The sequence below is a fragment of the Myotis myotis genome, unplaced genomic scaffold (assembly GCF_014108235.1).
Source record: "Myotis myotis isolate mMyoMyo1 unplaced genomic scaffold, mMyoMyo1.p scaffold_m19_p_1, whole genome shotgun sequence".
Taxonomy (NCBI): domain Eukaryota; kingdom Metazoa; phylum Chordata; class Mammalia; order Chiroptera; family Vespertilionidae; genus Myotis; species Myotis myotis.
This window is the reverse complement of record NW_023416313.1, coordinates 127093816-127116266: the sequence shown is the minus strand read 5'-3', so window position 1 is coordinate 127116266 and position 22451 is coordinate 127093816. Positions and strand designations below refer to the sequence as shown.

The window sequence follows — 22451 nt, the reverse complement described above, 5'->3', positions numbered from 1 at the left end:
TGACTTGATTCAAGGTGAACACTTTTTCCAGAAGGGCTGCTGTGCACTTCTTGTGTGATCACATCAGGAGGCAGGGGTAATGAGGTTATCCTACTTTGAGTAGCTCAAATCACAAGATCTCTCCATTTTTAAAGGAACAATATTAGCTTTAGATTTACATTGTTCTTCCATTACTGCATATTTAGAACCAGACATTTCTCCATGGAGCCTGGTTAATTTTGGGGAGAGGGTACTTAGATATCAAAATCTGGGTGTCATGTATGCTCTGTTGATGGGTATCTTTGTTTCTAGGCCTTTTCTGGGGGAAAAAAGTTTTCAGTTCATACTAATTCTCTCCCATCCAAATCCACTCTCACAGGGTCCTTCCTCACTTTTCTCTAATTCCACATTTTATCTTCCTTTTCCCACATTGAAAACTTGGTTCTCAAGAGGAGGTGTAGATTTATACATTTGCTTTATGCTGCCTACAGTACACATATGAGTACCTGAATCCAACACCAGTGGCACCACCAGCAGCAGGCTGCCAAGTAAGGGGCACAATTTCCTGCAGTTCTTTTCAGTCACTAGAAGATGTGCTACTCAGTGTATACAATGAAATCACTCTGGTCCAAAGTTACTGAGTTTATTTTCTCTGTTCATTCTTAGATATTAAACTCTTATTAAGCAAATATGGGGCTATTCTCTTTTATTTATTTACTAGTGGCCTAGTGCATGGATTTGTGCACATTAAAAGGGAATTAATTAGAGGAAATATTTTAATATTGCTATTTGCCCTTTCCCTATAAATAGAAGTGTCAGAGATGAAAGGAAATTAGTAAAACGTATATGAAAATCTCCTGTCAGAGTCTGGGGAGCGCTGTGGGACCCAGAGTCAAGTCCCCGCCCACCCGTGTGTGCCTCGAAATCACGCGAGACCCAGACCTGGCTGGCCCCACTCCTGTCAAGCTGCAGGGCAGGGGGTGCAGCCTCAGGACCCCATCAAGCCCCGCCAGGCAGAGGGCGCAACCTCAGGGCCCCTGTCAAGCTCCGCTGGGCAGGGGTCGCAGCCTCAGCTCTCTCGTCAAGCCCCATTGGGTGGGAGGGTGGGGGGGCGGGGCTCAGCCTCAGGTCCTCAGTCAAGGGGGACAGGAACTCCAGTTAATATGCAAATGGTCATCACGCCCGACATGAGGGCGTGAGGGTGTGATGATCATTTGCATATTAACTCTTTATTATATAGGATTATGTTGCTTGTAATGCTTCATATGTTTCCAGGATAAATCATACTTTAAGATTCTGGAAAGTTTTATTAGCCAATACTTTTACCCATTTTCTCAACTGAGGCAGACCATGTATGAATCAAACATTGGTTAGTTACTACTGCAACAGTTTCTAGAAGCAGAGAGAAAGCAATGTCTGTAACATTAATAAAGTTAATAAATTCTGAGTTCTCATTTAAACTTCTGTGTGTATTATTTAGCCAACAAATACAGCCTTAGACAAATCAGAGCTGATCAAAGATAAGTTATATTCTTTTTTTTTTTATATATATTTTATTGATTTTTTACAGAGAGGAAGGGAGAGAGAGAGAGAGTCAGAAACATCGATGAGAGAGAAACATCGATCAGCTGCCTCCCGCACATCTCCTACTGGGGATGTGCCCGCAACCCAGGTACATGCCCTTGACCGGAATCGAACCTGGGACCCTTCAGTTCGCAGGCTGACGCTCTATCCACTGAGCCAAACCGGTTTTGGCGATAAGTTATATTCTTTAAAGGTTGGTGTGATAAATTTCTGTGTCTCTTTTATTTCTATTTTAAAATTAGAGTTGAAATAATTCCAATAGATATTTCTAATCCTAATCCTATCTTCTATACTAAAGAAAGGGTAGTATGCTAATTAGACCAGACGCATTCCGTACGACCTTCTGGACGTCCTTCCGGACATCCTTCCTGACAAAGTTGGGCCTGGGCAACAGAGAAAAGCCGCCCGCCCCACAGTCCCGGGTGCCAGCACCTACGGCTATGGCCCAGGAGATGGAGAAAAGCTGCTCGCCATGCGGTCCTGGGCCCCTGCAGCCGTGGTCCGGGAGGAGAAAAACCACCTGCCCCGCAGTCCCTGTTGCCAGTGCCTGCGGCTGCAGCCCATAAGAAAGAAAAGCCGCCCGCCCCGCAGTCCCGAGCGCCTGTGGCTGGCCCAGGCAAAGCCATCCGCCCATTGTCCCCTGTGGCTGTAGCCTGCTCGGGTGAAGCCGGCCTGGGTCCTGGGTGCCTGTGGCTGGCCAGAAGGGGGAAGGCCTTGTCCTGGGTGTTTGCAGCTGGCCAGAGGAGAGAATCCTGGGTGCCAGGTGCAGGGCCGAGGCAGAGGTGGTTAGGGGCGATCAGGCAGACAGGCAGGCAGAGGTGGTTGGGGGCGATCAGGCAGGCAGGCAGAGGGGTTAGGAGCAATCAAGCAGGCAGGCAGGTGAGTGGTTAGGAGCCAGCAGTCCTGGATTGCTAGAGGCATGTCCGACTGCCAGCTTAAGCCCGATCCCTGTGGACATCCCCCGAGGGGTCCCGGATTGGAGAGGGTGCAGGCCAGGCTGAGAGACACTCCCCCTTTCCCCACATGAATTTTGTGCACCAGTCCTCTAGTCCTATATAATAAAAGCCCTGTGACTGAATGGTGGAACAACCAGAACGACTGGTCGACCAGTCACTATGATGCACACTCAACGCAGGAGCTACCCCCTGGTGGTCAGTGCGCTCACACAGTGGGAGCGCTGCTCGGCTGACTGGGAGGAGTGGCACTCCCACAGCAGGACCAGCTGCTCAGAGGGCAGGTCCACAGCCGCTTAGCTGACCGGGATGAGCGGCACTCCCACAGTGGGCCGATCCCTGCAGGCCACGCCCCCCCCCAGTGCATGAATCCCATGCACCGGGCCTCTAGTATATAATAATGTCCAAGAACTAAATTAACACTATAATATTAAAAAAATACCTTTATAATAGAACAGAAACAAAATAAAGATTTCCACTTATATCTTGAATAGGTTATTACCTGAATGGGAGAGTCTTGGTCTGAAATGGAACTAGAGCTCTAGCTTTTGCAAAGAGAAAAGGCGCATAGAACTTATTAGGTTAAACTTAGAAGTTTGCATATTTGGGTATGAAAATTTGTAATTATTCTTTCTTGAACTAGACTCTTGATCAAATAACTTGGAATAAAACAAGCATACCTTATAAGTTGCCTGTTGGCACTGTAACAACTTGCCGCTGACTTAATGGCTTAAACAACACAAATTTATTCAATTACAGTTCTAGAGGTCAGAAATCCAAAATGAGTCTTATGGGCTAAAATCAAGATGCCAGCAGGGAAGAATGTTTACTTGGCCTTTTTCAGCGTCTAGTGTCCATGTGCATTCCTTGGCTTGTGGCCCCCTCCTCCATTTTCAAAGCACATCATTCTAGTCCCCGTTTCTAGCCTCATGGCACAACTTCCTTTGTAGTTAATCTCCCTTTGCTTCCTTCATTTAAGGACACTGGGGATTATGCTAGGCCCGTTCAGAAATTCCCCATGTCAAGATCGTTAAGTGTGTTATATCTGCAAAGTCTTCGCCTTATTAGGCAACATTTACAGGTTCCAGGGATTAGGACATGAATGTTGAGGAGGGCATTATTCAGCCTACCACACAGGACTATTTATGCAGCCTACATTACCTTTGGCTGTACTGTAAATCTCTGGGAAAGCTGCAAATTAAAGGAGAAAATTCCCCCTCCCCCCAATTTTTCCAAGGATAAAAAACTAACACTTCATGGTTTATACTGTATGTAGTCAGAAAACTAATTGTGAAGCTCTCATTCCTAGTCTCCTTACATTTCAAAAGATAAGAATTTCTTAAAAATTGGCACCACATTTAAATGGTCTAAACCAGCCGTGGGCAAACTACGGCCAGCAGGCCAGATCCGGCCCGTTTGAAATGAATAAAACTAAAAAAAAAAAAAAAAAGACCATACCCTTTTATGTAATGATGTTTACTTTGAATTTATATTAGTTCACACAAACACTCCATCCATGCTTTTGTTCCGGCCCTCCGGTCCAGTTTAAGAACCCATTGTGGCCCTCAAGTCAAAAAGTTTGCCCACCCCTGGTCTAAACAGATTCATTGCAAGCATTGACAGTGTCCCCATTAGTGGCTGCTACGCCCATTTTATGTAAGTAAAAGTAGGGAGAAAGATGAACCTCTCAGCCTGCCTGCGTCTTCTGTGCCTGTGGGTGATTATTTGCTCTCAGGGATTTCCTCTGTGGTAGCTTCTCGGACTCCTCCACCTTTGATCATGGTGATGGGATTGACCACCCTGGCCTTTGTAGCTTCATGATGGCGTTCATTTGTTCATGCACCCATTCTCTGTGCAAGGCACTGTGCTAGGTGTAACGGGGTGCAGAGAACAGGCCTGGCCCTGTCCTTATGAAGTTTTCAGTCTAGAAAGAGAGACAGACATGAACACTGAACCAAGAAATCCATTATTACAAATGTGTTTGTGCCACACAGTGTGCTGTGCGGAAAATGGGGTTGGGATGGGGCTGCTTTACACTAAGTGGTCAGGGAAGCCTGCTAGAGGAGGTGCCACTAACGTTGAACTCTGAAGTTTGAGGAGTAGCTGGGCCCATGAAGAGTATTGATGGCAGCACCAGGTGTGTGTGCAAAAGCCCGTGGGTATTTATACTCACAGCACTCAGAACTGCAGTGCACCTTTTTGTTCAGACGTCCTCTTTTCTCTGTTTGCTGCACATTCCTGAGACAGAGGTGATGCATTTGTCACTGTCCCTCCAAAGCTGAGCATGTTTTGTGAATGAATGGGTAAACCCTCAGAGTAACATTATTATCAAGTATTGATTCTTTTATCCTGGCTTTCTCATTTGGAGAGTTTGGGTTTTAGAACCTCCTTTCCCATATTCCCTCAAATGAAAGTGAATAATAGTTAATTTTTCAGTTTCATTAGTAAATAATTTTCTTATAGATAAAGAGTACATTTGGGGGAAATGATCAGTAACCTGAGAAATTAAATTTTAGATGGAATTTGGTGAATAATTGAGAAATTAATCTATATGAGGGCCTATGTTAGATACTTTGGAGATTTTAAAAAAAGAGTATGAGAAAATATTGTAAAACAATGTATTTTATGTTACAGTTTAGTGCATGCTCAGCTTACTAAGTGAACACAAATGTAAAATACTAGGGATTTAGGGAGTGGCACGAGTTCTGTGGACTTGGAAAACTTACCAGGATATCACAGATTTGGCTGAGGAAGAAGTGATTGCAATTTGGAGGTGGCAGGCTGGGGAGCTTAGCCCTTGGAAGCAGAAAATATCTGTGACCATCGACATTAATAAATGTTTTAGTTTGGGCTGCTATAATAGAATAACACAGACTGGGTGTCTTAAATAACAAACACTGATTTCTCAGTTTTAGAGGCTGGAAAGTCCGAGATCAGGGTTGGCACATATGATGTCTGGTGAGGACCCACTTCCTGGTTCAAGGATGGCTATCTTCTCACCATGTTTTCACGTGGTGGAAAGTGGAGGGAGCTCTCTGGAGTCTGTTTTATAAGGGCACTGATCCCATTCATGAAAGCTCCACTCGTGACCTAATCACTTCCCAAGGGCCCCACTTCCAAATACCATCACATTGGGAGGTAGGTGTCAATATACGGCTCTGCCTTTATCACCAACTGGATCATTTCTCAGGGCTGCTGAGGAATTCCCTATGGGGTGGGAAGCGCCCCATATTTCAGGGCATTCCTACCTGCAGGCAGGTCCAGGGAATCCCCACTGATGCCTCTCTTCACCCTTTGAGGCCACTGATGACTTGTCCCTTCACTTAGCAGGGGTCTCCTGCCTAGGGCCCTGTCCACCCTGCTAGCTCCATGGTGGGGTCTTTGTGTGGAGTCCGGCGCCCTAGCGGCTGCCTGCGTGCATTTGGAGAACTGTCTGACAGAGGACCTGTGTTCTGTCCTCTTGTCCTATTCTTGCTTCAGTTGTCATGAATGAGCAGCATATGAGTGGAGAAAAGGAATGCATTTGGGGTGGAAGATGTGATTTTCGAGATAGGGGTTTCTGACACAGGTGGCAGAGATGACTGAAGGGGTGACAGTTCTTTATCAGCACAACCAGCCTGTGAAGGGAAGTGCAGATGTGCTCAGTATCTGATGTTTGACCCTGAATTGACCCAAGTTATCTTCAAATGCAGTGTTAGGAGGGAATCTTAAATAACTGAACCCAGAGGAGTTTTTAAATACTCATGAAAACTGTGAAAATGGGGGAAGAATCATGGATCTGTTTTAAAGTTAGAATTTTTTCTCTTTATAAAAACTAAATTTTTCCTTTCCCTGTAGTAAAAATAGATGTCTAGGTTATTTCACATTACCTCTAAGCCTACATTGGGCCATCTTGCATTTTCGGAGCATCTGATTGTGATCCTAATATTGAAAATTTTTGTTTGTTTGTTTGTTTGTTTTTGCAGCAAAGTGAAAGGAAATACAATTTATCCACTTAATGAATATTTATTTGTTAGGTAGCCTGTCCAGTTCCATTAGAATCCAGGCCAGTAATAGAGATCAGTAAGACTCCATCGCTGCTCACCTGGAGTGTGTGGCACACCAGAGGAGGCAGACAGGCCGAAAACAAGGTGTAAGTGGTGAGTCCTAAATTGGAGGTTTGTATCAGGAACAGGAGCAGCCCAGGGCAGCTGCATGAGGAGGTGACATGTCAGATGAGCAGATTGTCCACAGACAGCATGTTTGAAAATCATGAAAGGGCAGAGGTCTGTGAGCTATGTCCGTTTAGGGATTTACTTTATTTATTTATTTATTTACTTACTTATTTATTTTTAAACATATTTTATTGATTTTTTACAGAGAGGAAGGGAGAGGGATAGAGAGTTAGAAACATCGATGAGAGAGACACATTGATCAGCTGCCTCCTGCACACTCCCCACTGGGGATGTGCCCGCAACCAAGGTACATGCCCTTGACCGGAATCGAACCTGGGACCCTTCAGTCCACAGGCCAATGCTCTATCCACTGAGCCAAACCGGTTAGGGCTAGGGATTTACTTTAAGTGTCACCCTAATACATTTGAGCTGATGCCTGTTAAGGTTGCCTTGCTTATGAAATGGAGTAACTTTCTTGATTAGTCCTACCACATCTTATAAACATTGGTCTTCCTTCAATGGATGGCTTTGTGTCAGGTTCCCAGGACATATAAATGCTGCTAGAAGATGTCTAGTTGTGCTGTTGGCTGTGAAGTCTTTTCTTTCAGTAGCTTTCCTTATTTTGAGGGACCATTTATCAAAAAAGTCATACTTAGGAAAAAACACACCCAAAAAGTAGTACCTACTCCATTCCTTCTAGGAATCTTTAGAAGGTTTTATCCTGGGATAGTTCATTCTGAAACACCTTTGCTTACTGTTTTTTAAGATGCCACCATGTCCTGTCTGATATCATATAATTCTTTAAAAAATCTTTTATGTGATCTTTCAAATTTATTAGAATTTCACGATATATTAAAAGATAACTTGGAGCCTTGTAATTAAACCATTTACTTATAAGATTTCAAATATCAAGTTAGAAAACTTTTCTGCAAAATGTATGTGACCATTTTAGGAATATATTTGTGACAAATTATTTCCTGGCCGAATGAGAAATCTTTTTATAGGAGGTGGTAACTAGATATATTATTAGATATATATTTTTTTTTTAAAAAAAGAAACTATTTCAGTTTTTTGAAACTGAAATATTCACTTAATGAAATTAAGGGGGTTACACATCTCCCCTCCCAACTCCAGATAGTTGAAGCATTTCTTGACCGAGGACCTAGGACAATCCAAGGGTGAAGCTGGCTTCCTTGGGGACTCAGGTGCCTCTGCATATTGGTCTCATGTTCTCTTGTAGTGAATGGGTCTAAAATATGGCTGCTGGCAGTTCTTATAGCTTCAACCCAAAAAGAAAGAAGAGAGACCCTACCCTCTTTTTTCTAGTGTTGCTAAATCAAGTCTTAAGACTTGGTCACATGGCCATTGCTGTGGATGGAGGACTGGGTGAGGCATGATGCTGGGGAGAGAGGAAGAGTTCCCACATGAAAAAAGGGTACAGAGCAGACAAAATCCACATGAGATGTGTCATTAGGGGCGGCCTATGTTTGGGCTGCTGCAGGGATGGGTATGGAGAAGAGAAACATGGCAACAGTGGCGGTATCTCCTGCTTTTCTTCTTCCTGTTGGTAATAGGGGAGCCTTGAGGTTATGGACTAAAGTACAGTGCTCCTCAGTCTTGGTTTTACTTAAGTACCCAAATAGCCAGGAATATGAACTCATGATGGAAGGTGGAGGGAAGCAGTCAAATATTGTCTCAGATAAATAATGGAAATAGTACGATTTCTTCACTGTTTTAGAAATGATGGGAGGCAATTCACTTGGAGGGTTGTGCCCAGAATTATTCTTGTGACATTTTCAGGTTCCTGTTGGTAGAAAGATTTTGCAAATGTGTCATCTTTGTGAAAGGGCATCTCTGGCATCATGTGGTGGGTTAGAGCATTTTTAGGTAAATACTTATCAGTGGGCTTTCTCAATGAAGAACATACCTGATGATGTTTTTCTACCATAAGTTTTCATCAAACATAAACAAAATCCGAGTCTCAGGGGTCCCTCAAGCACTGTCTTCATTCAGCTTTCAAACTACCTTTTTACTGGTATTTCAGCAGTTTTATCTTACACAGTAAACAACCTGTCTTGGCAAAATATCTCCTAAAGAAGCTTGCATGTTGAATCGCTCTTTATTTCAGGTGAATTTATTTACTCCACCTGTGCCTTTGTTTTTTTTACCTTTTGAAGAAAAATAGCAATGCCATCTGAGTTTGGAAACCTCCCTTCTGTCATTTTTAATTGGTAAGCCAGGGCCCATTAGTGTAGAGTAAGCCTTTAAAATCACTTTCCAGTTCCTGCCAGGCCAGCGTGGTTCAGTGGTTGAGTGTCCATCCAGGAACCAGGAGGTCACGGCTCCATTCCTGGTCAGGGCACATGACCGGGTTGCAGCTTGATCCCCAGTAGGCAGCATGCAGGAGACAGCCAATCAATGATTCTCTCTCATCATTGACGTTTCTATCTCTCTCTCCTGGTTCCTTCCTCTCTCTGAAATGAAAAATAAATAAATAATAAAAAAATAATAATTTCCAGTTCCTTATAAATTTATCAGAAGGGAGGGTTGGCCACATAGAGCCCAGCGGAAATCGGGCAGTTGGTGTTTTCCAAGAGCCACATGGGCCTGCGGGTGCCCTCAGGTGCCCCTGAGGCCGAGGCCCGAGCCCCTTCCACTTTTGCCTGGGTATTTGGCCCCATCTGGCTTCACATCTAATGCCCTTCCTTCTCCTCCGTTTCTCTCACTAAAAGATTTAGCAAATCTTGCTGAAAAAAATATCTTTAACAGTTTGGCTTCAACATGTTCTCAGCTATCATTAAAAATACGTTGACTGCCCTGTAGTTATTCAATTATTAAAATCCATTCTTTTACCCTGGCTGGTTTGGCTCAGTGGATAGAGCATCAGTCTGCAGACTGAAGGGTCCTGGGTTCGATTCCGGTCAAGGGCACATGCCTGGGTTTCTGGCCTGATCCCCAGTGGGGGATGTGCAGGAGGCAGCCAATTAGTGATTCTCATTATTGATGTTTCTTTCTCTGTCTCCCTTCCTCTCTGAAATCAATAAAAAAAAAATAAAAACAACATTACCTTTAAAAATAAATAAATACATAAATAAGTAAAAAATAAATGAGTGAGTTGGTTAAAAAATAATCCATTCTTTTATTCAGCTATCAGATAAACTCAGGGCTGAGTTAAATCCAGCCACTGACCAGTTGTTCAGCTCTGTCTTTTGAGCACAATAAAATACATAGTTTTCGCCGAAACTGGTTTGGCTCAGTGGATAGAGCGTCGGCCTGCGGACTGAAAGGTCCCGGGTTCGATTCCGGTCAAGGGCATGTACCTGGGTTGCGGGCACATCCCCAGTGGGAGATGTGCAGGAGGCAGCTGATCGATGTTTCTCTCTCATCGATGTTTCTAACTTTCTATCTCTTTCCCTTCCTCTCTGTGAAAAATCAATAAAATATATTAAAAAAAATTATATATATAAAAAAATACATAGTTTTCCAGTGTTATTTGATGAGGGTGCTTTTTCAGCTGGGCTATCTCCTATTGCTTAAACCAGTGTCGCCTCGTTGGGCACAGAGCCTCACCACCTTGTCCACCTGTTATGACAGTTTTTTCATCCATCTTGATTCTGCACTGGAGCTTGAAGAAACTTCAAGCAATTTATTTGTATGCATATGTTTCCCATTGTCTATACATGTAGTTATCTTTTTAAAATTACTAAATACAGGATTTATTTCCTTTCAAAATTGTCCCCCTCTTTTGGAGTGCGATGTCTTATGCAGGAGGCTTTTCTCATGGGAGATATCAGGGTTATTCACCCTCTGAAATTACCAATGAGTATTTTAAAGCAGAGGGCAGTCCATTCAGCATAATTAGGTTGGCCGCTGCTTGTGGCTGATGCCTCCCTGGGTTTGCACTGGTTTGGAATGGTGCATCCCCATTCCAGTCTGTCTTTTTTTTTTTTTTTTTTTGCATGCAAGGAGACTTTATATTTTGCAGGGTATTAATCTTTGTCTATTTTTTTTTATTGTCTAAAGTTTTACATATGTCTCCTTTTCCCCCAATTGATTCCGACCCCCGACCCCCCAGCCATTCCCACCCCAGGCAAGCCCCCACTGCCCCAGTGTCTGTGTCCATTGGTTATGCTAATATGCATGCATACAAGTCCTTTGGTTGCTCTCTAACCCCCCCCCCTCCCCTACCATTTGTCTCTGGATCTATTCTTGTTCATCAAATTATGTTGATCATTAAATCGCACATATGAGTGAGATCATGTGATATTTATCTTTCTCCGACCGGCTTATTTTGCTTAGCATAATGCTCTCCAGTTCCATCCATGCTGTTGGAAATGGTAAAAGTTCCTTCTTTTTTATAGCGGCATAGTATTCCATTGTGTAGATCCACAGTTTTTTAACCCATTCATCTGCTGATGGGCACTTAGGCTGCTTCCAAATCTTAGTTATTGTAAATTGTGCTGCTATGAACATAGGGGTGCATATATCCTTTCTGATTTGTGTTTCTGGTTTCTTGGGATATAGTCCTAGAAGTGGGATTACTGGGTCAAATGGGAGTTCCAATAAACAAATGGACTACATCAAAATAAAAAGCTTCTGCACAGCAAAAGAAACAATCAACAAAACAACAAGAAAGCCCACTGCATGGGAGAACATATTTGCCAATGATATTTCCGATAAGGGTTTAATCTCCAAAATTTACAGAGAACTCATACAACTTAACAAAAGGAAGATAAACGATCCAATCAAAAAATGGGCAAAGGATCTAAATAGACACTTTTCAAAAGAGGACATTCAGAAAGCCCAGAGACATATGAAAACATGCTCAAAGTCACTAATCATCTGAGAGATGAAAATCATAACAACAATGAGATACCATCTCACACCTGTCAGAATGGCTATCATCAACAAATCAACAAAGGACAAGTGCTGGTGAGGATGTGGAGAAAAAGAAACCCTCCTGCACTACTAGTGGGAATGCAGACTGGTGCAGCCACTGTGGAGAACAGTATGGAGTTTCCTCAAAAAGTTAAAAATGGAACTCCCATTTGACCCAGTAATCCAGTCTGTCTTTACTTGACCTCTAGCAGAAATTGTTCTCTAAGCTGCGGGAGCCCTGATTCTCCAGTTTCCCCATTTCTGCCCCCAAAACACCGTGAGTTGTTGTGTGCAGAAGAGCCTGACTCCAGAGATTTCTCAGTCCCCTCTCTTTCTTTAGCCACCTTTCCTTCTAAATTCAGTTACTCCAAACCCCCAGTTTCCTTGTAATTCTGTCCCTGGGGTTTAGTTCATATTGATTACTGTGTCAGTCTCTCTCCTTGATATTTCCCCACAAATTCTGAATCCTTTAGTTTTCCTTTCCCCTTTTTGTTATGTTAAGAGAGCCTTAAATTATATTTGAGGAAACATGATGCAACCATAACTATATTAACCATAACCACAGTGGTAACTGTTTTAATTTTGTTATTCTCATTCCTGTCTACTCAGGTATATATCCTCCTACTAGGGTGCACTGGTCACCCATCACAATTCTCAGGGGTCTCTCTATGGGTTGGGGGAGATGGTAGTCTTTCAGGAACCTTACTGGCCTCTGACTCATCATAGACTCTGGAAGCTGCAATTACAATTGCATGATATATGTCTGTCTCAGTCAGTCTGTGGCTTCAGGCAAAATGCTCCACCTCTTAAGAATGCCTCTAAAATGGGGATAATATTTAATGATGAGTGAAGATTTGATTAATGTTGATAACAGACTTGCACAGGCCAAGCACATATATTTCCATACTTGTTTTAGTAGCAGCTTCTCTCGCCTTTAAAGGCATCATATTTAGAAAGAATGTGATTATTTCTACAGAGGGAGAAAGATCTGGAGTTCACAGATGTGTTGTGTTTGTCCAGTAGTGATAAAGCAGTTTGATTCTAGATGAGTGGTTCTCAATCTTGGCTGCACATTAGAATCACCTGGGAATCTTTTTCAAATCCTGATTTCTGAGCCTCATCCTCCGGAAATTCTGTTTCTTTGTTACTAATGTTGTGGCCCCACCCCATAACAAAGAAACAGAATTTCTGGAGGATGAGGCCCAGAAATCAGGATTTGAAAAAGATTCCCAGGTGATTCTAATGTGCAGCCAAGGTTGCAAACCACTGTTCTAGATGATAGTAAGATCTGGAATGACACACTCCTCTCATCTCTCTGTGCTGCTGTATGACACCATTTCTGCCTCTTCCCAGGCCTCTTTTTTCTTTCACTTCTCCGTATAGCTCTAGGAAAATACTGTCTTTTTAGTAAGAAATTCAGCATTTTTATTTGAAGAACCAGCCAATGAAAATGCATTTGGTGATGTCTTCATAACTGAAATCTTCGTTGCTATAACTGTGTGTGTTGGTGGGGAGGAGAATCTTCTAGAATGGTTTTTGTTCTTCTTCTTTCCTCCCTGCCTTTCCTGCCCTACCCCACCCCCAAATAAATACACAAAACAGAGGTCATATGTGGACTCTGGAACTGCCCCCGCTGGTTTGAATCCTGGCTTGGCTGTGACACCTGGACACGTTGCTTCACAGTTCTGTCTCTCAGTTTCCTGATTTGTAACATGAGGATGAGCACAATTCCTACCCCAGAGAATTGTTATGAATTTTAAATCAGTTAACACATGGAAAACACTTAGAGTGCTTGGCACTATGCCAGTGTTAGTGACCATTAAACCAAAATCATATGAATCATACCTATTCTGGAGTAACTGTTAAGAAAAAAGGATTTTAGAAGGCTGCATTCTGAAGTCTTACTTTTTCCTTATTTTTGCAGTAAAAACAAATTCTTAGTAACAATTTTGGATGGAAAGGATCAGTTTTAATTAGAGAAAATGTCTAATATGGCTTCCTCCAACTTTCAGAGAAGGTAGAATGTTTTTCTAGTCTCTATGTAGCAGGAAAAAGAATAACCACCTGAGCATTGTCATGCCAGGCTCTGTGATGCATGCTTGATACTTAAAGTTGTAAGAATCTTATGAGTGTGTTCCTGTACCCATTTTACAGAAGAATAAAGAGGTTCGGACAGATGAGAAATCTTGCCCATGTTTGGAAGTGGCTGTACTTTATTTGACCCTGAGTTGTCGTCCTCCCCCCCTTGGACACCCTGCTTATGTTGAGGGAATACTCTGCCTCCCTGGTGGCTAGAAGGTTGCTGAGCACAGCAGAGGAGAGTTAGTTTGGTTTATTATCATTTTAATCACAGTATCTCTTATTGATAAATCTAGTAAATGCATTTCCTTTCAAAGGCAGTTTTAATGTTGAAAGACATCTGCTTCTAAGTCAGTTGTCCACAAACAAGGAGCCAAATTCATGGTTTCTTGTTTCTTATGTTTGATCAACCTTCCCTGCACAAAACCCTCCTTTTACATCTGTAAACAACCCAAGGAACTTACCTGAGTGAGCTAGAGTAGGGCCTAAAATTTCCAGTTGCTCCCTAATTCCATTCAGGAGGGACGCTAGCAGAGGCCTCACCTGATTTGCTTGGCAGGAGTCTCAAGTATTTGAGAAGATGACCTTGAGCAGCTTCTTCTTGTTCTTAGACCACAGTGGTGACATAATTCAGTGTCTACAAGTAGAGCATGGCAGGTATTCTACATCTTTGTTCTCTGTCCTCCAGTAACTGTAGTTGGGGTTTTGTTGTCCTTCCTGGAAGGAACTATCAGTCATATCTTAATCCCAAGCCACACGTTTACACTCATCTGAGCAATAAGCAAATTTGACAAGCAAGATTGAGACAGTAGTCTTGGTCTTGACTTTAGAGGCAGGATTTAGTAAAGGAACTGAATCATACATTATTTATTATTTTGGTCACAGAAGCTGGAAAGTCCCCAATAAGTAAATCTTTAAAAATTGTTTATTATACCACATACTTTAAGTTTTTTATTATTGATTATTTAGACTCCTAATAGTGTACATATTTAGAAAGTAAAGGCAAAGAATGTTGCAATTTTATTCAGTGGAAAAAATATTTTTTTAGTGTCCTCATTCTTGTAGAAGAAAATGTTCCACTAAATAATTGATGCCTCTAAAATGAAGCCTTGTGTTTTTATGATACTAGAATACCTTTATTATCTAAATAAATGTTCAATATTCCTGGATATTAACTATTTTGTGTAATAAACATTTTGATCATAGGAAAACTCAGACAACTAAATTGTTCTCAGGTGAAGTTCAGATCATGAATTATGCAGAACCACAGATAATTGGAGATGGTAGAATTAATCACGATATGCAAATAAGCAACTATTAAGAACTTTATGAAGATTTTTCCATGGTTTTTTGTTCAAATAAAATAGGATGTAAAACTGGATATTTAACTTTAATTCAGGATGGTATAAATACATTATTACAATTTCACACTTTTTAAAAGGATTGAAAAAAATGTAGTCAATTATGATTTTGTAATCTTTCTTTTTATTTAGTGTAAAATAAAATAAGTGCATTATTTTTTATGACAAAGAGGCAAAATAAAAACACTGTGTCTCCCAGTATTTCATATTATGGTTTTGAAGTTCCTCCTTCTAAAATGTATACTTGGCTTGAAATGTTACAAATATTGCCCATATTACTGTTTTATACTTAAAAAATTTAGAAAGATTCTACTTCATGTATTGTTAGCTGAGGATAATTAGAACCAGGAAAAGACCACTTAAAGTGAATCTACTTAAAGGAGACCAAAATTTCATAATACAATGAAAAAAAGCTTTGGGACTTTATCTTGCAAAAAACCTAAGAATATTATGAAAATATATTTATTTTAGTTTATATTTAACAAAATTTAGATGATCATTTTGATTATGACTCTCGTAGAATGAGCAATGCAAAAATAAAATGTTGATAGTTTCTAGAGGAATAATTTTTGGAAAAAATTGTAATGATTGTACATGTGATACTTTTAAAAACTTTATGTATTTATTATTTTATTAATAATACATTTATTTTTAATTATAGTAGTTTAAAGTATTTTTTTTCAATTATATTTGCCATACAATAAGTTTTAGGTGTAGAGCATAGTGAATAAACATTTATATATCTTGAGGAGTGATCACCTGGTAGTCTAGTGTGCATCTGGCACATAATTATTACAATATTATTGATTATATTTCCTATTCTGTACTTTATATCCTATGACTATTTTTATAACTGGGAATTTGCACTCCTTTTTTTTAATTAAAAATTTTTAATGTTGACATAATTACAGGTTGCCCCCCTTTTCCCCACCCTTTGCCCACCCTCCATCCCCCTCCCTTGACCTTCATCAAACTTGTTCATGTCCATGGGGTTTGCATATAAGTTCTTTAGCGAACCCCTTCATCTTCCTCATCCAGTCGTCCCCAACCTTCTCCCCTCAGGCACCAGCCAGTTTGTATCCATACTTCCAGTTCCATTTTGTTCATCAGTTTATTTTGTTCATTAGAGTCCACATATTAGTGAGATTATATGGCATTTGTCAGCTTATTTTGTTTATTAGATACCACATTATTAGTGAGATTATATGGCATTTTTCTTTCACTGACTGGCTTATTTCACTTAGCATAATACACTCCAGGTCCATCCCACCAGCCATGCCCACCAGCCAATCAGACCGACTGTATGCAAATTATCCCAACCAAGATGGCGGCCGGCAGCCACGGAGCTGGAGCAAGCAGGAGGCTTGGTTGCTCCAATGACGGAGGAAGCCAAGCTTCCCGTCTGCCGCAGCCGGCTCTGAGCTATACTCAGAGCAACAAAGTTTCAATTATAGAGGATAAATAAACCCCAGATACCTGCTTTCAGCTGGCCGTGGCCACGGAGCTGGAGCAAGTAGGAGAATGGGTTGCCCCTGGTGATGGAGGAAGCCAAGCTTCCCTCCCGCCCTCCCTGGCCAGCTCTGAGCTCCTCTCAAGGCTACAAAGTTTCAATTATAGAAGGTAAATAAATCCCAGAATAAAAAAAAAAAAAAACAGAAAGAAAAAAAGAGAGCCAGCCTGAAAACGGCCCTCAGCCCCTCACCCAGACTGGCCAGGCACCCCAGTGGGCACCCCTTCACCCTAAAGGGGGTGTGGCCAGCCTGAAAACAGCCATCAGCCCCTCACCCAAGCTGGCCAAACCTCCATGGGGTGAGGGTCCTCACTGGGGGGGACTTGACCAGCCTGCAGACAGCCATCAGCCCCTCACCCAGGCTGGGCAGGCACCCCAGTGGAGACCCCCACCCTGAAGGAGGTGTGACCAGCCTGCAAACAGCCATCAGCCCCTCACCCAGGCTGGCCAGGCACCTAAGTGGGACCCCCACCCTGATCCGGGACACCCTTCAGGGCAAACCAGCTGGCCCCCACCCGTGCACCAGGCCTCTATCCTATATAATATAAGGGTAATACACAAACTGACCCTAACAGCAGAACGACTGGGAATGACTGGTTACTATGACACACACTGACCACCAGGGGTCAGACACTCAATGCAGGAGCTTCCCCCTTGTGGTCAGTGTGCTCCCACAGGGGGAGCTCTGCTCAGCCACAAGCCAGGCTGATGGCTGCCAGTACAGCGGTGGTGGTGGGAGCATCTCTCGCCTCCTCAGCAGCGCTAAGGATGTCCAACTGCAGTTTAGGCCTGCTCCCTGCTGGCAAGTGGACATCCCCCGAGGGCTGCTGAGCTGCCAGAGGGATGTCTGACTGCCAGCTTGGGCCCGATCCCCCAGGGAGCGGGCCTAAGCCGGCAGGTGGACATCCTCTGAGGGGTCCCAGACTGCAAGAGGGAATAGGCCGGGCTGAGGGACCCCCCTGAGTGCACAAATGTTTGTGCACCGTGCCTCTAGTTATAAAAAATGCTACTATAGACATAGGGGCTCATATATTCTTTCCGATTGGTGTTTCGGGATTCTTAGGATATGTTCCCAGAAGTGGGATAGCAGGGCCAAATGGTAGTTCCAGTTTTAATTTTTTGAGGAAAATCCATACTGTTTTCCACAGTGGCTGCATCAGTCTGTATTCCCATCAACAGTACACAAGGATTGTCTTTTCTCCACATCCTTGCCAGCACTAGTTATTTGTGATGTATTGATAGTAGCCATTCTGACAGGTGTGTGGTGATACCTCATTGTAGTTTTTATTTGCATTTCTCTGAAAATTAGTGACCTTAAGCATTTTTTCATATAGGCCATCTGTATGTCCTCTGTGGATAAGTGTGTATTCAGATCCTTTGCCCATTTTTTAATTGGATTGTCTTCCTGGTGTTGAGTTATAGAAATCTTTATATATTTTGGAAATTAACCCCCTATGTGATGTATCACTGATGAATATGTTCTCCCAAACAGTGGGTTCTTTTTTCATTTTGTTGATGGTTTCTTTTGCTATTCAGAAGCTTTTTAACTTGATGTAGTCCCCATTTGTCTATCTTTTCCTGAGTTTCCCTTGATATTGTATACTAGAGGCGCAATGCACAAAAATTCGAGCAAGAGTAAGCCTTCCTTCCCCTAGCTGCTGGCAGCAGCTTCCCTCTGGCACCCAGGACCTGGGCTGCTTCCCTCCTCTGTCCTCCCACAGGCACCCGGGACCCGGGCTGGCTTCTCTTGGTCATCTGCAGGTACCCGGGACTGGCTGGCTTCCGTTTAGCACTGGCTTCGTCAGGAAGGATGTCCAGAAGATGTCCAGTCTAATTAGCATATTACTCTTTTATTATTATAGATAGAAAACCCTAAAGACTCCACCAAAAAACTACTAGATCTGATAAATGAATTCAGTAAAGTTGCAGGATACAAAATCAACACCCAGAAATCGATGGCATTTTTACACACCAGTAATGAACTATCTGGAAGAGAAATTAACAAAACAACCCCATTTATTATTGCAACAACAACAAAAATATTAGGTAGCCAGGGATAAATTTAAGGAGATAAAAGACCTGAACTCAGAGAACTGTATGACATTGAGGAAAGAAATTAAGAAGATAATAAATGGAAGCATATACCATGTTCATGGATTGAAGAATTAATATCTTTAAAATGTTCATACTGCCTAAAGCAGTGGTCGGCAAACTGCAGCTCGTGAACCACATGCGGTTCTTTGGCCCCTTGAGTGTGGCTCTTCCTAAGCCTTAGGAGTACCCTAATTAAGTTAATAACAATGTACCTACCTATATAGTTTAAGTTTAAAAAATTTGGCTCTCAAAAGAAATTTCAATCGTTGTACTGTTGATATTTGGCTCTGTTGACTAATGAGTTTGCCGACCACTGGCCTAAAGCAATCTACAAATTCAACACAATTCCTATTAAAATACCAATGGCACTTTCACAGAACTATAGAAAACATTTCAAAAATTTATATGAAACCCAAAAAGACCCCAAATAGCCATAGCAATCTTGAGAAAGGAGAACAAAGTTTGAGGTATCACAATACTGGATAGAAAACTATATTACAAGGTCATTATAATCAAAACAGCTCGGAATTGGTATAAGAACAGGAATATAGACTAGTGGAACACAACAGAGAGCCCAGAAATCAACCCATTCCCCTATGGTCAATTAATATTTGACAAAAAGAGGCAAGAGCATACAACAGAATAAAGACAGTGTCTTCAATAAATGGTGTTGGGAAAATTGGACAGGCACATGCAATAAAATGAAACTAGACCACCACACCACACACAAGAATAAATTCAAAATAGATAAAATACTTAAATGTAAGTCACAAAAATTCTAGAAGAAAACATAGGCAGTAAAATCTCACACATCTCTCACAGCAATATTTTTGTTGCCATTGTATTATGTGAATCACATTTGACATTTACATCACATCTTCACGATGGTCAGTTTTACAAAATAGTTGAGGTCTTACTCATTTTTCTTTGGGCCTTTCAGATTCTTGAATATTAAACTCCTTCTATATTGAAATTCCTATCTTGGCACCAACTTAAAATTTTTCTCTTAAATGATTGTTTCCCCATCAAACTGCTCACTCCCCATTTGTTATTGCTCCAGTCTGTTTCTGGGCATGTTACCTAATGTCATTTTGATTAACCTCTTATGATTCTGTATTTGTGGGGAATATTTGCAACTTTACCTTGCAGTGGACACTGTTGCAAGTATAGATGCTGATGGTGAACAAGGACAGAATTTAGAGTGGGGGTTCAAGTCATGAAATGGTTGTTTATTAGGAAGTATTTTAGTGTTTTAAAGGAATGCTTCCTTGGAAAAGCTCCTATCCATGCAGGGATTTGAATAATGACTCCTCAAATAATGAGGACACCCTGTTTTATTTGCATGAATTCATTGCAGTATGCTCTGTAGAAAAGAGAACAGATAATGACTGTGGAAATCCCCATGCTTGTCTCAGTTCTGTTAGTGAGGCATTGTATGATCAGGACAAGTCATTTCATTTAGTTTGGTATAATTTCACTAGTCTGTAAAGCAAAGGTTGAGCTAAAGTCCCTTCTAATCACAACATTCTGTGATTGGATATTTTAAGAGCTTTATCGTTATTTTCATAGAATCCTAGAATTTAATAGTCATCAACTCACTCCTTCTTTTAGTTAGATCTATATATATAAACGGCTAAGCGACCATCCAATGGGATCATCCAGCTGGCAGCTATGATACACAATGACCACCAGGGGGCAGATGCTCAACATAGGAGCTGCCGAGCTTCTGTGACTTGGCAGTGGCGGTTCTCAGGTGATGCACCCCAGAACCAGAGAGGAGGGAGCCCGATTCTGGGGTGCGTCACCCGAGAACCACCCTCTCACAATCCGGAACCCCTCAGGGGATGTCGGTGAGCTGGTTTTGGCCTGATCCCCACAGGCCAGGCCGAGGGACCCCACCTACCAGAGGGACCCCCGCTCACTCTACAATGCCCTTCGAGTTGTGGCACTGGGGAGGAACCGAGGGAGGTTGGCTCCAGGGCGTGTCCAGCCCGTCTCACCCAGTCCTGCCCTGCCGGCCACCTTCTAATTAATTTCCTTTCTATGTTCATGAATTCGGGCACCGGGGCACTAGTATATAGTATGTATATATTATAATTTCAGTAGCTACTTCCATATGTAATCATACTTTTGGTAAAGTTGTAATCAGCACTTTCTAACAAATTTAAATTCTGCTCTTTTCAATAGTGTTATCTCTTATAAGTGTTTTCCTATTTTTTTCTTTTTCACATTTATCTGTTTTAATGGCTGCTTGATAGTTTATTGAATACATATGTTTTAATATATTTAAATATATTTTGCCCAATACATTCTGGCAACTGAATATCTCTGTAGGTTAGAGTTTTGGGGAGTTTGGGGAGCCATGTTACTATAGATATCTCTATAGTAGACAATTTTGTCAAAAATGGATCTCACATGTAGTATAGTCCTGGGTGCATTTCAGTACTTAAGTGCCTTTTGCTACTGCTGTAAATAGGAAGAAACAAACTCAGGCAAAGTGTCTGGCTAAGTGAAGCAGAGGGAGGAACAAGGAAAACGAATTGTGTTTTGCTGCTGCTGAGAAGGGAAAATCCTGGGGAGTCTGGTATTTAATAACAAGGAAGCAGAGAACAACTCAGAAAACCAGATTCTGGATGACATCTTCAGGTACCTGGCTGCCCCTGAACATCATACCTATTATCCAATCACCTGGGAAAGTCGGTGACTGGTAACTCCTGAAGTTGCACTCTGTCTGGTCCAGAGAACAAAGCCAGAGAAGAGGCCATCTCAAGGAGCAGATGTATTCACAGCAGCAAAGTAGCCACAGACTAAATGAGTTAATCGTACATTGTTAAAAATTACAGCACTTTTCATTTTAACTCCAGACCTTGGACATTTTCAATGCACCCTTGGGGAATAATAATTTGTTCATCCATTATAATTGGATCTGCTACCTCTTATCAAGATAAAGGAAACTTGGCTCTATCAGTGGTCGGCAAACTGTGGCTCTCGAGCCACATACGGCTCTTTGGCCCCTTGAGTGTGGCTTTTCCACAAAATACCAACTTCTGCGCATGGGCCACGAAGTTTCAATCACACTGTACATGTGCGCCCGCACGTGGTATTTTGTGGAAGAGCCACACTCAAGGGGCCAAAGAGCCGCATGTGGCTTGCGAGCCGAATGTGGCTTGCGAGCCGCAGTTTGCCGACCACGGCTCTAGCTGGTTTGGCTCAGTGGCTAGAGCATCAGCCTGTGGACTGAAGGGTCCTGGGTTTGATTCTTGTCAAGGGCACATGCCAGAGTTGCGGGCTAGATCCCCAGTGTGGGCGTGCAGGAAGCAGCTGATCAATGATTCTTTCTCATCATTGATGTTTCTATCTCTCCCCCCTCTCTTCGTCTCTGAAATATATATATAATATATATATATTATATATACATAATATATATATATTATATATAAAACAGTTAAATAAAAAGATAAAGGAAACTCAAAACTAATACAAAATAATATTAAATGTACACTGTAATTTAAAAAATAAAAAATGTAAGAAGAAAAAGATAAAAGAAGCATACTGCACACTTTTCCCTTCCTACTTATAATACCGACTTTGGTCTGTGCATGTGGTCACTTCCTCTGCACATGTGTGTGAACTGTTTGCAATGCTTGTTTCACTTAACCTGTCACAATACCGTGGTGGTTTTTGGGCAAGAAAAGGAACTAAGCTATGATGAAATTAGGGTAACCTAGTTGTTTAAAGTAGCTAATGCAAATGTTTCAAGTTAAGTCAGGTTAAGGTAGATTCAGTAAAGGCAAGTTTAGTCATGATTCAAATTGCCAACTAGAAAAAAACTAGAGAATTATAAAAATTACATGTCCAT

The 22451-nt window shown here is 41.8% G+C and overlaps 1 protein-coding gene across 20 annotated transcripts in view; it reads left to right on the top strand.

Moving 5' to 3' along the window:
• Positions 1-22451, top strand: part of SVIL (supervillin) — a 270513-nt gene that overhangs the window by 35545 nt on the left and 212517 nt on the right. The window lies entirely within an intron of this gene.